The following is a 15,124-nucleotide window of genomic DNA, read 5'->3' as shown; positions in this document are numbered from 1 at the left end:
GCTCCTGGTGTATTGACTGCAGCAAACTACAGGTCATACCTAAGTATACATTACTGTACAGTTGAATTGCAATGTCTACAGATTGTGAAACAAATACATTGTTCAATCACTTGACAGACTCAATACTTTTTTTACAAGGATGTTTATTCAAGTGCTAATATTTGGATGGGGTATTTCTATAGGCTGGGGGGATGGTGGAGGACAGTCCAGGATAGAGTCCAGTCTATTTGTATCACAGGTGCATTGTCCAAGGGGGCATAGGAAGTGGAGCAATGGCAGTTCAAGGTGGACAGGGTGACAGAGTGGGACTCAAGGGAGACAATCAGGAGAGTCTTATTTCCTGGTGGGGGTTTTGGCAATGTTCTCTGGCTTCTGTCTGGATCGCAGGGACCGTGTGGGGGGTGGTTCTCCTTCTGCAGGGGGTGGGGTGCTGGTGACCTGTTGTTCCTGTGGCGGGGCCTCCTGTCCACTAGCGTCAGCGGAGGTGGAGGGCTGTTCATCGGGTTTGGCTAGTGTAAGGGGCCCGTTGCTGTGCCACTGCCTCCCTCATGGTGTTGCCTATGTCTGCCAGCACCCCTGCAATGGTGGCCAGGGTGGTGTGGATGTCCCTCAGGTACTCCCTGATCCCTAGGTATTGTCCCTCCTGCAGCCACTTGGTCTCCTGAAACTTGGCCAGTATCTGTCTCATGATCTCATGGGAATGGTGGTATGCCACCAGGATGTTGGTGAGTAACTCGTGGAGAGTCGGTTCCCTAGGCCTGTCCTCCCACTGTTGTACCGCAGTCCTCCCAGTTTCCCTGTTGTCCTGTGCCTCTGTCCAATGAACCGCATGACCACTGCCACTGACCCCAGGTCCCTGATCGTCCTGTGTTAGTAGGGTGTCCTGGGGTCCCTGTAGTGGTGAACACACTGCTGTTTGACGTGGCCTGGGGACAGAGGTATGGGCCCACTGGGTGGGTGCTGTGGTGGTATTTCCTGAGGGGGAGGCTCTGTGGTGGTATGGGACTGTGCCTGGGGTAACAGACTGTCCGGAGGCACCTGATGGGCCAGGTTGGTCATCCTGATCCAGGAGAGCAGAGCTGCTGTCATCACAGTGGGCCTCTTCTGGGGGGAGACTGGATGTTGCTGTCACCTTCTCTCCGGTGACGTTGCCTGGGGGACCTGTGGGGATGTAAATGCAGTGTTATTGTTTCTGCGTGTGACATCTTGTGCATGGGTGTGTTGGCCTCTATGATTGTGTGTGCCCTGTCAGCTTTGCCTTGTGTGAGTAGTTATTTTGTGGGCTAGGTGATTCTCACTAGTGTGCATGCTGTGGTGATGGGTGTCCATGCAGGGCTGTGAGTGGTGTCCATGCATTGGTCTTGCATGCAGTGCTGGGTACTGGGATAGGGGGGTTGTGATGGTGGGGTGTATGTGAGGTTGTGGGGTGATGGGGGTGAAGGTGAGGGTAGGGGTATGTAATGGCATGCAGGTTGGGAGGTGAAAGTAGTAAAGATTTGCCTCAGCAGAGTCCAGTCCTCCTGCTACTCCTGCCAGACCCTCAGGATGCATTATTGCCAAGGCTTGCTCCTCCCATGTTGTTAGTTGTGGGGGAGGAGATGGGGGTCCACCTCCAGTCCTCTGTACTGCTATTTGGTGTCTTGCTACCACAGAATGCACATTCCCCCGTAGGTCGTTCCACCTCTTCCCGATGTCATCCCTTGTTCTTGGGTGCTGTCCCAAGGCACTGACCCTGTCCACGATTCTCCGCCATAGCTTCATCTTCCTAGCGATGGATGTCTGCTGCACCTGTGCTCTGAATAGCTGTGGCTCTACCCTGATGATTTCCTCCACCATGACCCTTAGCTCCTCCTCTGAAAACCTGGGGTGTCTTTGTGGTGCTATGGGTGGAGTGTGAATGGTGTGTTTGAGGGTGAGTGGGGTCATATGTTGGGGTGTGTGCTGTGAGGTGCGTGGATGGTGTGTGGGTGATGGTTTTCTGTGGCTCTGGTTGTGTGGGTGTTCTTGCTGTATCTCTCTCTAGTTGCAATTTTTTGTTAGTCGTAAGGGATGTGGGTAATGTGGGTGTGTGTTTTATATTGGTGTGGCTGTGGTGTGTGTATGTGTGTCAGGTGTGTGTAGTTTGAATTGTCCAATGTGGTGTTGTTTTGTATGTGTGTGTGTATTTTGAGCGTGGCGGTATGTACCGCCAATGGTTTACTGCGGTTGAATGTCCGCCGCGGTGATTTGTGGGTCATAATGTTGTGGGCGTAGTTCTTTTGGAGTAATGGTGTGGGTTTTGGTAAGGCCAGTTTATCACTGACCCTTAGTCTGGCGGACTTGTGTGTGTGTCTGCATAGTGACAGATTGCTATGTGTGGGTCATACTATGGGTATTGGTATACTGCTGCGGTAGCGGTATGTTGGCGGCAGTCAGCATGGCGGTAAGCGTGACTTACCGCCAATGTCATAATGAGGGCCTTTGTGTAGAAAAATAAATTGTCTTTCATTCATGATTAAGTCACAATGCAGCATAATTACTGGTATTCTTGTTGTGCAACATTAATGGAGGCATGCGAGCATCGGGTGCTACTTTGCTACTCTCTGTAGTCTGCAGTTTGGACAGCTATAATGGACAATTTATTATCTTACTTTAATTCCAATGACCCTGCTCTTCTCCAACTACCTTTCACTTCTACTCTGATATCAAAGAGGTAGATGAGTAATAGTAATACTACGTCACACACATCACATATAAAATGGAGATATCCTGTTTGCAGTAAGAGACAGTAGAAAAAACAATGCACTGCAGGATAGATAAAGGAGCAGGATATATATTTTATTTGGCACTTTCATCATGGAGTATCCCATCTGCCAAACTGTATATCAGGCACTTAGTCCCACTTTACTCAACAGCCTCGCCCTCCACCATAAATTGTTTTCAACAAATACCCTGTCTTGTCATTAAGGAAAGTTACTCTGGATTAGGCTACATAGAGGTTTTGTTTAAGAAAATGGGGTGCCAGTAATCACCATGTGGTAAGCTTTGGCTTAGTCAGTCACTGTAGTTGATGAATGATGAAAGAGACAAGACTTAAGAAAGAATAATGGAGTGAAGTAGTAGTAAAAGGTTACTGAGTGGGCACTGGGAGACACACCTTGTTTTCAGTTTGTAATGCATTGAAAACTTTGTAATGCCACACTAACTGAAGCAGATGCACATTGAACAGCCAACACTGAAGTGCCAAATTGAACAATGCTGCAGTCAGGTCACAGGTGGCAAAATGGCATGGGCAGGGAAGTGATTAATGATGACATCCCTGGATGGGATGTCTGCCTCGCATCACAAATACAGTTTACTTAATTTGTCAATAAGCAAGCAATGTGAATGACCATCAACTGTCCATGTCACTCCAACAGCCAACTCCGGGATGCACTGGTGCTGCTGATGCTGCCAGCCCGGCACTGGTGGCCTGTGATCCTAAATAAAAAAAATCACATTTAAGATTACAGATTCACCTCCTAAGTAATTGTCACTATTTTTGTACAAAGTGCAACCACAGTACTTCACTACAGTACGGTTAGCAGTATCTTTTTTTGAAACTATCACTTTCAGAGGTTTGTTGGTTGACAATGTTAGAAATGCCAGCTAGGCAAGCCAACCAAAAACGTTTTGTAATGGAGGTGCAGAGCTATTATGACTCTAAGTCATTGAAGACCAATGAAAGGGTGGAAGGGTCAATGAAGGACACGTGGTCTTGGTTGGTAAATGCAATGTGTTTTCCTAGTTTCCTATCATGCTGCACCGCATGGAAACTGCTGGAATAATGTACAAATTAATTTATAACCCAACAGTGGGCTGTCAATAGCCATGGCGAGACTCTCATTGACTGAGCATGAGCAAGAAAGCCTTCTCCTCAAACATGTACTGGGAATAATAGCTTACTTGGAGCTACAATCTTTAACGTACAAAAAATATGTTCTCTTACTCTTACAGTACCACAAGATATATAAGGTGAGAGGGACATCTTACAAACAGAGCAGAAGAAGGCCACAGAGTACTGACAGGAGGAAGTCAGCTATAGAAACATGAAATATAGAAAAAATAATGCAGGGACAACAATAATTTATTAACAAACATTAGCTACAGGAGTTGAAAAAAGGAGACAATGTAGAAAGTAAACAAGGCAAAATTATTCTAAAAGTGGGGTGAGGTAAAAGTTAGGGACTTAATGGGCCTGCAGAACTACTGGCTGTAGCGCTGGTGGTTCTGGTGATGGTGTAGGTTGCACCAGCTGTGGCAGTGTTGGTGGCAGTCGGCTCACCAACCTGTGATGCCCTCTTGCCATTGGGTGCTGATGTAAGAAATAAAGAAGATAAAAAAATAGATTAGTGATACAGTTAATCTCTCAAAACATATTTTGACAGGTAAATGTAGTAGCATTGTACTTTTCTACATCAGATAGGTGATAATACTGGTAATGAGTTGAATTATTACTAATTTTCTAAATCTAAACCCTAATTTCATAAACCACATTTTGAACTACTAACACATTGCAGTGAATGATATTTGCTTCTCATACCCCCTTGATAGACCAACTCAGTCTCCTTTTTCAATGCATAGATACTACACATCACTACCCCTACCGGCACCTAACGACACCATGGTTGTGCCATATTTACAATGCAGAACACCATGGCGGTCATTAGCTTAAACCCTTCGCTGCCAGGCCTTTTGCCCTCCTGTGCCGAGCCTTTTTTTGGCTATTTGGGGCAGTTTGCGCTTAAGCCCTCATGACTTTTTGTTCACATAACCTACCCAAGCCAAATTTGAGTCCTTATTTTCCAGCGTCATAGGAATTCTAGAGGTACCCAGACTTTGTGGGTTCCCCTGAAGGAGACCAAAATATTAGCAAATATTCTGCTGAAATTTCGTATTGGTTTTTCCCTGAAAATGGCATCAACAAAGGGTTTGTGGTGGTAAAATCACCATCTTCCCAGCTTTCAGAAACAGGCAGACTTGAATTAGAAAACCCATTTTTTTTAACACAATTTTGACATTTTACTGGGACATACCCCATTTTTACTATTTTTTTGTGCTTTCAGCCTCCTTCCAGTTAGTGACAGAAATGGGTGAGAAACCAATGCTGGGTCCCAGAACAATAACCATTTCTAAAAAGTAGACACAATTCTGAATTCAGCAAGGGGTCATTTGTGTAGATCCTACAAGTGTTTCCTACAGAAAATAACAGCTGAAATAAAAGAATATTGAAATTGAGGTGAAAAAACCTGCAATTTTTCTCCACGTTTTACTCTGTAACTTTTTCCTGCGATGTCAGATTATTGAAAGCAATATACCTTTCGTCAGCTGGACACTTCTGGTTGCGGGGATATATAGGGCTTGTAGGTTCATCAAGAACCCTAGGTACCCAGAGCCAATAAATGAGCTGCACCTTGCAATGGGTTTTCATTCTATACTGGGTATACAGCAATTCATTTGCTGAAATATAAAAAATGAAAAATAGGTATCAAGAAAACCTTTGTATTTCCAAAATGGCCACAAGACAAGGTGTTGAGAAGCAGTGGTTATTTGCACATCTCTGAATTCCGGGGTGCCCATACTAGCATGTGAATTACAGGGCATTTCTCAAATAGTCTTTTTTACACACTGTCTTCCATTTGATGGAAAAAATGTAGAGAAAGACAAGGGGCAATAACACTTGTTTTGCTATTCTGTGTTCCCCCATGTCTGCCGATAAAAATGGTACCTCACTTGCGAGGGTAGGCCTAGCGGCCACAACAGGAACTGCCCCAAAACACAACATGGACACATCACATTTTCAGAAAGAAAACAGAGCTGTTTTTTGCAAAGTGGCTAGCTGTGGATTTTGGCCTCTAGCTCAGCCGGCACCTAGGGAAACCTAGCAAACCTGCGCAGTTTTGAAAACTAGACACCTAGGGGGATCCAAGATGGGGTGACTTGTGGGGCTCTGTTACCCAAAACCCTTTGCAAACCTCAAAATTTGGCCCAAAAACACTTTTACCTCTCATTTTGGTGACAGAAAATTCTGTAATCAGAGAGGAGCCACAAATTTCCTTCCACCCAGCGTTCCCCTAAGTCTCCCAATAACAATGGTACCTCACTTGTGGGGGTAGGCCTAGCGCCAGCGACAGAAAAGTCCCCAAAACACAACGTGGACACATCACATTTTCACAAAGAAAACAGAGTAGTTTTTTGCAAAGTGCCTAGCTGTGGATTTTTTGCCTCTAGCTCAGCCGGCACCTAGGGAAACGTAGCAAACCTGTGCAGTTTTGAAAACTAGACACCTAGGGGATTCTAAGATGGGGTGACTTGTGGGGCTCTGTTACCCAGAATCCTTTGCAAACCTAAAAATGTGGCCAAAAAAACACTTTTTCCTCTCATTTCGGTGACAGAAAGTTCTGGAATCAGAGAGGAGCCACAAATGTCTTTCCACCCAGTGTTCCACCAAGTCTCCCGATAAAAATGGTACCTCACTTGTGTGGGTAGGCCTAGCGCCAGCGACAGAAAAGTCCCCAAAACACAACGTGGACACATCACATTTTCACAAAGAAAACAGAGCTGTTTTTTGCAAAGCGCCTAGCTGTGGATTTTGGCCTCTAGCTCAGCTGGCACCTGGGGAAACCTAGCAAACCTATGCATTTTTGAAAACTAGACACCTAGGGGAATCCAAGATGGGGTGACTTGTGGGGCTCTGACCAGGTTCTGTTACCCAGAATCCTTTGCAAACCTCACAATTTGGCCAAAAAAACTTTTTCCTCTCATTTCGATGACAGAAAGTTCTGGACTAAGAGAGGAGTCACAAATTTCCTTCCACCCAGTGTTCCCACATGTATCCCGATAAAAATGGTACCTCACTTGTGGGGGTAGGCCTAGCGCCCGCGACAGGAGAAGCCTCAAAACACAAAGTGGACACATCACATTTTTATACAGAAAACAGAGCTGTTTTTTGCAAAGGGCCTAGCTGTGGATTTTGGCCTCTAGCTCAGCCGACACCTAGGGAAACCCAGCAAACCTGCACAGTTTTGAAAACTAGACACCTAGGGGAATCCAAGGTGGGGCTCTGACCAGGTTCTGTTACCCAGAATCCTTTGCAAACCTCAACATTTGCCCAAAAAACACTTTTTCCTCTCATTTCGGTGACAGAAAGTTTTGGAATCAGAGAGGAGCCACAAATTTCCTTCCACCCAGCCTTCCCCCAAGTATCCCGATAAAACTGGTATCTCACTTGTGGCGGTAGGCCTAGCGCCCGCGACAGGAAAAGCCCCAAAACAAAAAGTGGACACATCACATTTTCACCAAAAAAACAGAGCTGTCTTTTGAAAAGCACCTAGCTGTGGATTTTGGCCTCTAGCTCAGCCGGCACCTAGGGAAACCTAGCAAACCTGCGCAGTTTTGAAAACTAGACACCTAGGGGAATCCAAGATGGGGTGAGTTGTGGGGCACTGACCAGGTTCTGTTACCCAGAATCCTTTGCAAACCTCAAAATTTGGCCAAACAAAACACATTTTCATCTCATTTCGGTGACAGAAAGTTCTGGAATCAGAGAGGAGCCACTAATTTCCTTCTACCCAGCTCTCCCCCAAGTCTCCTGATAAAAATGGTACCTCACTTTTGTGGGTGGGCCTACTGCCCACGAAAGGAAATGCCCCAAAACACTATCTACACACATCAAAATTATCAAATTCAAAACTACCTGTTTTTGCGGGGGCACCTGCGTTTTTGGTCCTGGGCTCAGCAGCCTTCTAGGAAAACCTAGCAAACCCAGACATTTCTGAAAACTAGATACCCGAGGGAGTCCAGTGAGGTGTGACTTGCGTGGATCCCCCAATGTTTTCTTACCCAGAATCCTCAGCAAACCTCAAATGTAGCTAAAAAAATCACACTTTTCCCACATTTGTGTGTGGGATCACCGCCCTGGGACGAATTTCATACCTCCCAATGTTCCACTCAGACTCCCGGTAAAAATCATACCTCATTTGTGTAGGTGGGCCAAGTGCTTGTGAAAGGAAAGAGCCAAAAATATGTCGATAGTGATGGGGAACCAAAGGAGGTCCAAAAGGGCAGTTTGCAAAAAAACTTTTTTAGGCTGACAAGTGCAGCAGAATTTGTATTGGTATAGATGAGAGAATGCTGGGTGGTAGGAATTTTGTGGATCCTGCAGATTCCGGAAGGTTCCATCACCAAAACGTGGGAAAAATGTGTGATTTCCAGCATAGTTGGAGGTTTGCAGGGGATTGTGGGTACAAAAATGGTGCGGGTGCATGTGAAACACACCACCCTGGAATCACCCAGATGTTTAGTTTTCAGATGTGTCTAGGTCCTGTGGATTTTTCTACATGGCAGCGGCCCAAAGTCCATAAAGTGCAGCCCTCACCATTCCAAGTGGGAAGATTTTTGGAGTTAGCCAAGCTCTCATGGCCCAAATGTAAAACTAAAACCCAAAATAATCAAATGTCTTCTTGCTGGCTGTGGGATAAGATGTGTTGGAGTACGGAGGAGAGCTGAAAGACTGTTACCCCCTTCAGTTGGGGTGGGAGCATAACCAGGCCCATACTGGTTGGTAGCCACCACCCCAATATTTTTAGTTGTTTTTTATTCCCTGGCATCTAGTAGACTTTCTGCCCCCGCAGTGTGGATCAGGGGTAATTGCCCCATCTGCCCACTGGTGGGCAGAACAACTTTGGCCCCATTTATTTGGGGTCGGGGTATGGCCATACCCCCACACTCTTATTTTTGAAAAAAGAACTTCCCTGGCCTCTGGTAGGCTTTCTGCCCCCTTGGGGGCAGGTGGGCCTTCCAAAAATAGGCCCATCTGCCCCCAAGGGGGGCAGATATGCCCAACAGAAATGTGCCCCCATTGGGAGCGACCCTTACCCAAGGGGCTGCCCCCTAAAGAAAACACACGCTTTCACACACACCAATACCTGGTGCCTAAGTGGTTTCTGTCCCCCCTTAGGGGTAGATTGGCCTAACAAAAATCGGTTGATGGTCTAAATATAATTTGTCCCCCAGGGGAGCGACCCTTGACTAAGGGGTCGCTCCCCACCTCTAAAAAATAAAACAACCATTTTTTTTTATCCCTGGCGCCTAGGGGTTTCTGCCACACCTGGGGGCAGATCAGCCTAATAACAATAGGCTGATCTGCCCCCGGGGGGGCAGAAAAGTCCTAAAATGAATTTGCCCCCCTCCCCTCCCGGTGAGCGACCTTTGCCTAAGGGGTCACTCCCCTTGCATGACATTGGTGCAAAAAAAAAGATCCCCGGTGCCTGGTGGTTTCTGCCCCCCTTGTGGGCAGATTGGCCTAACAAAAATCGGTCGATATGCCCCCAAGGAGGGCATAAATAGTCTAAATACAATGTGCCCCCCAGGGGACCGACCCTTGGCTAAGGGGTCACTCCCCACCTCTAAAAAACAAAACAAAAAGAATTTATCCCTGGCGCCTAGAGGCTTTCTGCCCCCCGTATCACAATAGGCCGATCTGCCCCCGGGGGGGGGGGGCAGAAATGGCCTAAAATAAATTTGCCTCCCCTCCCCCCAAGGGGGGCAGAAGTGATCTAAATTCAATTTGCCCCCCAGGGGAGTGACCCTTGCCTAAGGGTTCGATCCCCATCTCTAAACAAACAAAAAAAAAACACACAAAAAGAATTTGCTTTGGCGCCTAGAGGTTTCTGCCCCCCCTGGGGGCAGATCAGCCTAATAACAATAGGCCGATCTGCCCCCAGGGAGGGCACAAATGGCCTAAATATAATTTGCCCCCTAGGGAGTGACCCTTGCCTAAGGGGTCGCTCCCCAACTAAAAAGCAAAACAAAAAAAACACCAAAACAACCCAACAAAAAAAAAGATCCCTGGCGCCTAGTGTATTCTGCCCCCCCCTGGGGGCGGAAAAGGCTTTGAAAAATATTGCCCCCCCGGGGGAGCGACTCTTGCCCAAGGGGTTGCTCCCCTCATTCCAGTTTCCAAACATAAAGAAATCCCTGGTGTCTAGTGGGCATTTCAAAAGCCGGCTCGCTTTACGATCCGGCTTTTGAAATGCTCTGAGAGACATCAAAGGGAAGGAAATTCCTTTCCTTCTCATTGAAGCCTCTCAGGGCCCCATCACATGATTGGAAGAGAAATGCTTTGCATTTCTCTTCCGATCGCGCTGAAAGCTGAGCTTCCAGCACAATGGGGAAGTGGCCTCTGATGAGGTCAGCGCCCATTTGCGCGATGACGTCATCAGACGTCACTGGGGGGCTCAGGGGGGTCGGGGTGGAAGGGGAAGGGCTTCCCCTTCCATCCCTGCCTTGGGGGGGGTGGGAGGGAAGCTCACAGAGGGAGCGTTAGCTCTCCCTCTGAGCTCAGTGCCCAGGACATAATGGTTACATCCTCGGCACATGAGCAGTGTGCCGCAGGACGTAACCATTACGTCCGTGGCACAGAAGTGGTTAACAGTGTCAACATTGTTGGCGCTTTGCTACAATAGCATCAAAAATTAGCAGAGGGAGGCCCATTGAACATAATGGGTGTCATTTTAACACCTGCTCTGACTAAGCTTTTAAAATTATGCATAAAATGGTGCAGTGAAATATTGTAAATTTAACTGCAAAAAATGTTCTGGCCTCCCAGCACCAGAACATCCCCCTTGCATAAATTATGCCTAGCACAGTCATAATGTGGCAAAAGGGTTTCCAAAGTGGCACAATGCAAGCACTGCACCACTTTTTAAATATGGTGGGGCAGAAAAGGCACCTTAACATGAAAAGAAAACAGCAAAGCAGAAAAAAAGGAAAAACTAAAGGAAGTAGAACACAAGAAAGAAAGGGAAAACAAAACAAAAGTACAAAAAGTCACAGAAAAAAAGTACAAAAATACAAAATTATAAAATACAGACAGAGAAAGACACATACTGTTGAAAACAAAGGTAAATGGGGTGGGTGAGAGGGATAAGGGAAGGTTTGGAAGGGATTAAAGTAGATTAAAAAAGCAGCCTCAGCACCATGCCAGAATCAGAAAAGAGATAAAACAAAATGGCTGCTCCCATGCAGCGAGCCTGGCCCTGTTTGTGCTGATTTTTCAGTGCAGAATTCTCTACTGGCCTGAAAAAGCAGCACGAACTGGCAGAGTAGCATTCTTCTGCCTATTTGCAGACTTCCACGGAATCTCATCGAGTTTTTTTGAAACTCAGTGGAATTCCATGGATCTGACCGGGCCTAGTTAGAAAGCATGCCCTCATATCATGTCTCCAGCGCACCACTCTTCCTTTTCTGGCCTTCTCGCTATTGAAGCTGTTGACTCACTGTACGCTCGACATATTGCTGTGTTTTATTGTGCAGTCTTTTAGGGTGAATACAAACCAATATGTTTCTCATAAAGCCATCCATAAGGGGCATTAAGACAAGAAGACCTGTGCTAATTTCTATGTGACCCAAAGAGTGAGGGTAGCCCCACTGGTTCCAACCTGGGAGCACTTACCGGTCCGTCTCCTGGCTTCGACTTGCTACCATCACCTCTGCTTCCATTTCAGTGCCCTCCTAGCACAGAGGCTCCCCATCAGTAACACCTCCTTTTCTGTCCCCTAGGTACCAATTCACCAGTGTCCCTGTTCAAGGGTTCTCAAGGAGTGGTATACTTGTCACAAATGCTGATTCAGTGCATTCACTCCTGACATGTAGGGCTACCACACTTCCAACACTCTGTCACCATGAATTGTCAAATCTATTTCTACAGGAATCTTTGGCCTGGGGTGCTGCAACCTGCGCAGTACTACTTCATATGCACAGCACCTTAATTAGTCTGTGAATAAACCAATTTTAACTGATAAAAATTCTACTTTTGATACAACATGTGGAAGTTCTAAGGGAGCACACCCATCACAGAACACATAGATTTTTTGTTGTTGAATGACTAGGCATGAACCCATTTTGGTCTTTATGTTTGAGGGCCTGATTTAGATCTCGACGGAGGGCTGACATTGGTGACAGATATCCCGTTTGCAGAACTCTAAATACCATAGAAAACAATGGTATTTAGATTTCAGAGGATGGGATATGCATCACTGTTGTGATGGAGTAACCCCTCCACTGAGAACTAAATCAAGCCCTGAGTGTTTTTGCGATTAACAATAGCGTCCATGAGAAATAGAAGATAGATGTGTGGAAGGAAAATGTCACTGTTGTTTTTCATACAGGATGAAATGCAAACAACAAACGTGTTAAAACAAGAAATGAAATATAAAAAATCATACAATAGGTGTTTCCCTGGCAAAGGAGTAATAAAAAAGCACAGAATACTTTAGGATATATGGCAATATAATGCAACACAAATTATACTTGCTTAATAAATAATCAATTTAATATAAAAATAGCATGTTTTACTCTCACAGGCAGCGCAGTGCCCCCATTCTGCAGTCCACAATAAATGGCAGCCTCCCTCACCAACCAGCTGTGCATGACCACCCGGTTGCTTAAATAACAGCTTCTTTCAGGAACCGTGTGCATGTCTCAGATATAGGGGCCTGAGCTTGACAAGTTGCCTCCTTATACATTCACCAGTGGAAATCTGTACAGTAGAACGGCCACATTTGAAAATATTTTAATTCAGTTTTGCATTTTCTTGCAGTGTGGTAAAGTAAAATGTTGCAATTTTTCAAATCTGTAATATAAACTAAAACTCAGTAACATATGACTGTTAAATTTGCTGACTTAAACACGAGTAATCACTTCATTATGAGTACAAGTTGGGTGACATCACTGGGGTTCCAAGGTCCTACAGATGTTAATGATCTCCAAATAGCAATAATGCTTCAGTCACCAAGTTGAAATTCCTATTTATTGACACTACTTTTGGATTTCTTTGAAAATTAGTTGTAGGCAATGTTGTTTTTCATTCATGAACTTGCTCATGGAGGGTGAGGCTTTTGTAAGATAAGGACCAGATTAGATATATATTTAGCATGTCTGTAATGCATCGTGGGTAATGGTTTGGAACACCAGTACTTCAAACTGAGGTGGCAGTGACTGTACCACTGCACAGCATTGTAAATCCCTGGTTAGACAGTTTGCATCCTCTTCAGTGATGTACTATTTTACAGCAGCAGATATCCATAACAGCGGTTCTGACATCAGAGGCTTTGAGGTTCAGCATAAGAAACATCATTTTAATATGAACTAAAATGTTCCAGAATGAGCAACTGTAGTCACAATTTCCCTTCTACTGCGTTATAATGTCTGCTACCCTATGAATTGCCTTGACTGTCTGGGTAACTTTCTCCGGAAGCGTGATTGACATCAGTGTGTCAACTGGAAGTGTCCATATGATTCCTTTTGTTGTTTACTAACAAAGCACGAGGACCTGCTGGGCCACCAAATGAGTAACGTCATGTTTGCCATATGGTGGCTACTGTCCCATGTGATGGTACTACAATAGCATTGACAGAATATAGTATGTCTTGAATATTGTGTTTTAAATATTGTTCACAAATACATAGTACTGCTGGAAAAGAATATCTATTCGCAATGGAAGTCGTTTTAAAAAAAAATATTCAGGATACTATTTTTATGTCAAACGATATGTGTGTGTATGATATTCTGACATATAAACTTGCCCCTTACATGCAATTGGATTCTAGAGCAAAGTCGAGAACTTTAACTCCATCCTTGGAGAGAATAATTTACTGGGTCTTGTCGTGTGAAAACACTTTGCCCCTCATAACAGAAACCCTTCATAATCCCATGCTTGTATGTACTATGTTATGTATTTGACTTTATGTTTTGTGCGTTTAGAATATATGTAAAAAAAAATGATCTATATTGCTTGCAAAACAAGATTTTGGTTCTATCCTTTGTTGCGTAAACTCGGGCTCTGGTGCAGCTCTACAAAGTTTGCCTTCCCACCCACGGGTGACCTAAGTGACATTAGTTCAATGCTCCTGGCTAAATGTGAAAGACAGGTTATTGCTCTCCCGCACAACTCCACTCAATACATAGTTGAAGTAAAATAATTTGCTTTTGGGATAATAACAGTTGCAGAAATGGAATCAGGGGTATCATGGTAGCAGTAAACCTATTCCATTCTTCACATGTTCAGAGGTTGGAATGACAGGAGCAGTACTAACTCCAAAAATCATTTTTCACTGGTGTAAGGCTATCTCTTTCCTAGCCTAACACTGGAGTACTTTATTACACATAATAAGTGAAAACTCAAGGTTCGGAACAGATAGAGAAAATCTTCTCATACTCATAGGAACTGTAATTTTAAATCTTCTCTAATATTCTAAAAATGCAACTTTCAGGAAGTAGGCATTTGGCCACCTGGAAAAAATGTGCCTTTCTGACAATGTCCAGGGTGACATGACTGTAACTGGCCCACCTGTGGGGTTTTGCCTATTCCTTCAACACATGAGGGTAAAACAGGCATAGGTGTGAGAGGAAGGGTCTTCCTGGTGGGATGGCTGAGGAGGTGGTGTCCCCTGCCCTGGTTACACTTCAAAGGCCCTGCCTGCAGCACAAACAAAGACACCTGACACCAGGCAAACCCTTGCCTTTGTCACCCATGACACCAGGGCCGTATAACAGAAAACGGCACACTCTCCTTATTTGCACCAGGTGCATCTTTCAAAATGTGCGTCTGGCGTAAACAAGGAGAGTGCACCGTATTATATTGAATGTGCTTCTCCAAGGTTAGCTGCAAACCTGCGCTACCCTCGGGGCAGCACATTTAAGAGAAGTACGGAGCAGCTGTTAAAAGCTGTTCTATGTTTCTCTGTGCAGGCAGCAAACTGCCTGCACTTCTAAGGGGAATTGGAGAGCCCCTTGCAGGCGGGTGCATTGAGTATTGAACCCACCTGCAAGGGAATGACTGAGAAGGCAATGGGAAGCCTTTTGTCCCTCCAGAGTGCTGCTTTAAGAAGAGGCACTGTAAGTGTGCCACCTTTCTGTGGCACACTTTCAGTGCGTCTTCTAATGCCACGTTTGACTCTGCACCCAAGTGGGTATTACAGCACGAGCGCAGAGGCAAAGTGATTCCCTCATTTGCAGGGGGACACAACCTCATGCAAATGAGGGAAATCCCTCTGATGATAGCGCTGTTTGTGTGCCAGTACTATCTGTATTACAGAAGGGGTCA

This window comes from Pleurodeles waltl, chromosome 3_1, assembly GCF_031143425.1.
Source record: "Pleurodeles waltl isolate 20211129_DDA chromosome 3_1, aPleWal1.hap1.20221129, whole genome shotgun sequence".
NCBI classification, from domain to species: Eukaryota; Metazoa; Chordata; class Amphibia; order Caudata; family Salamandridae; genus Pleurodeles; species Pleurodeles waltl.
Note: the sequence above shows the minus strand (reverse complement) of the source record.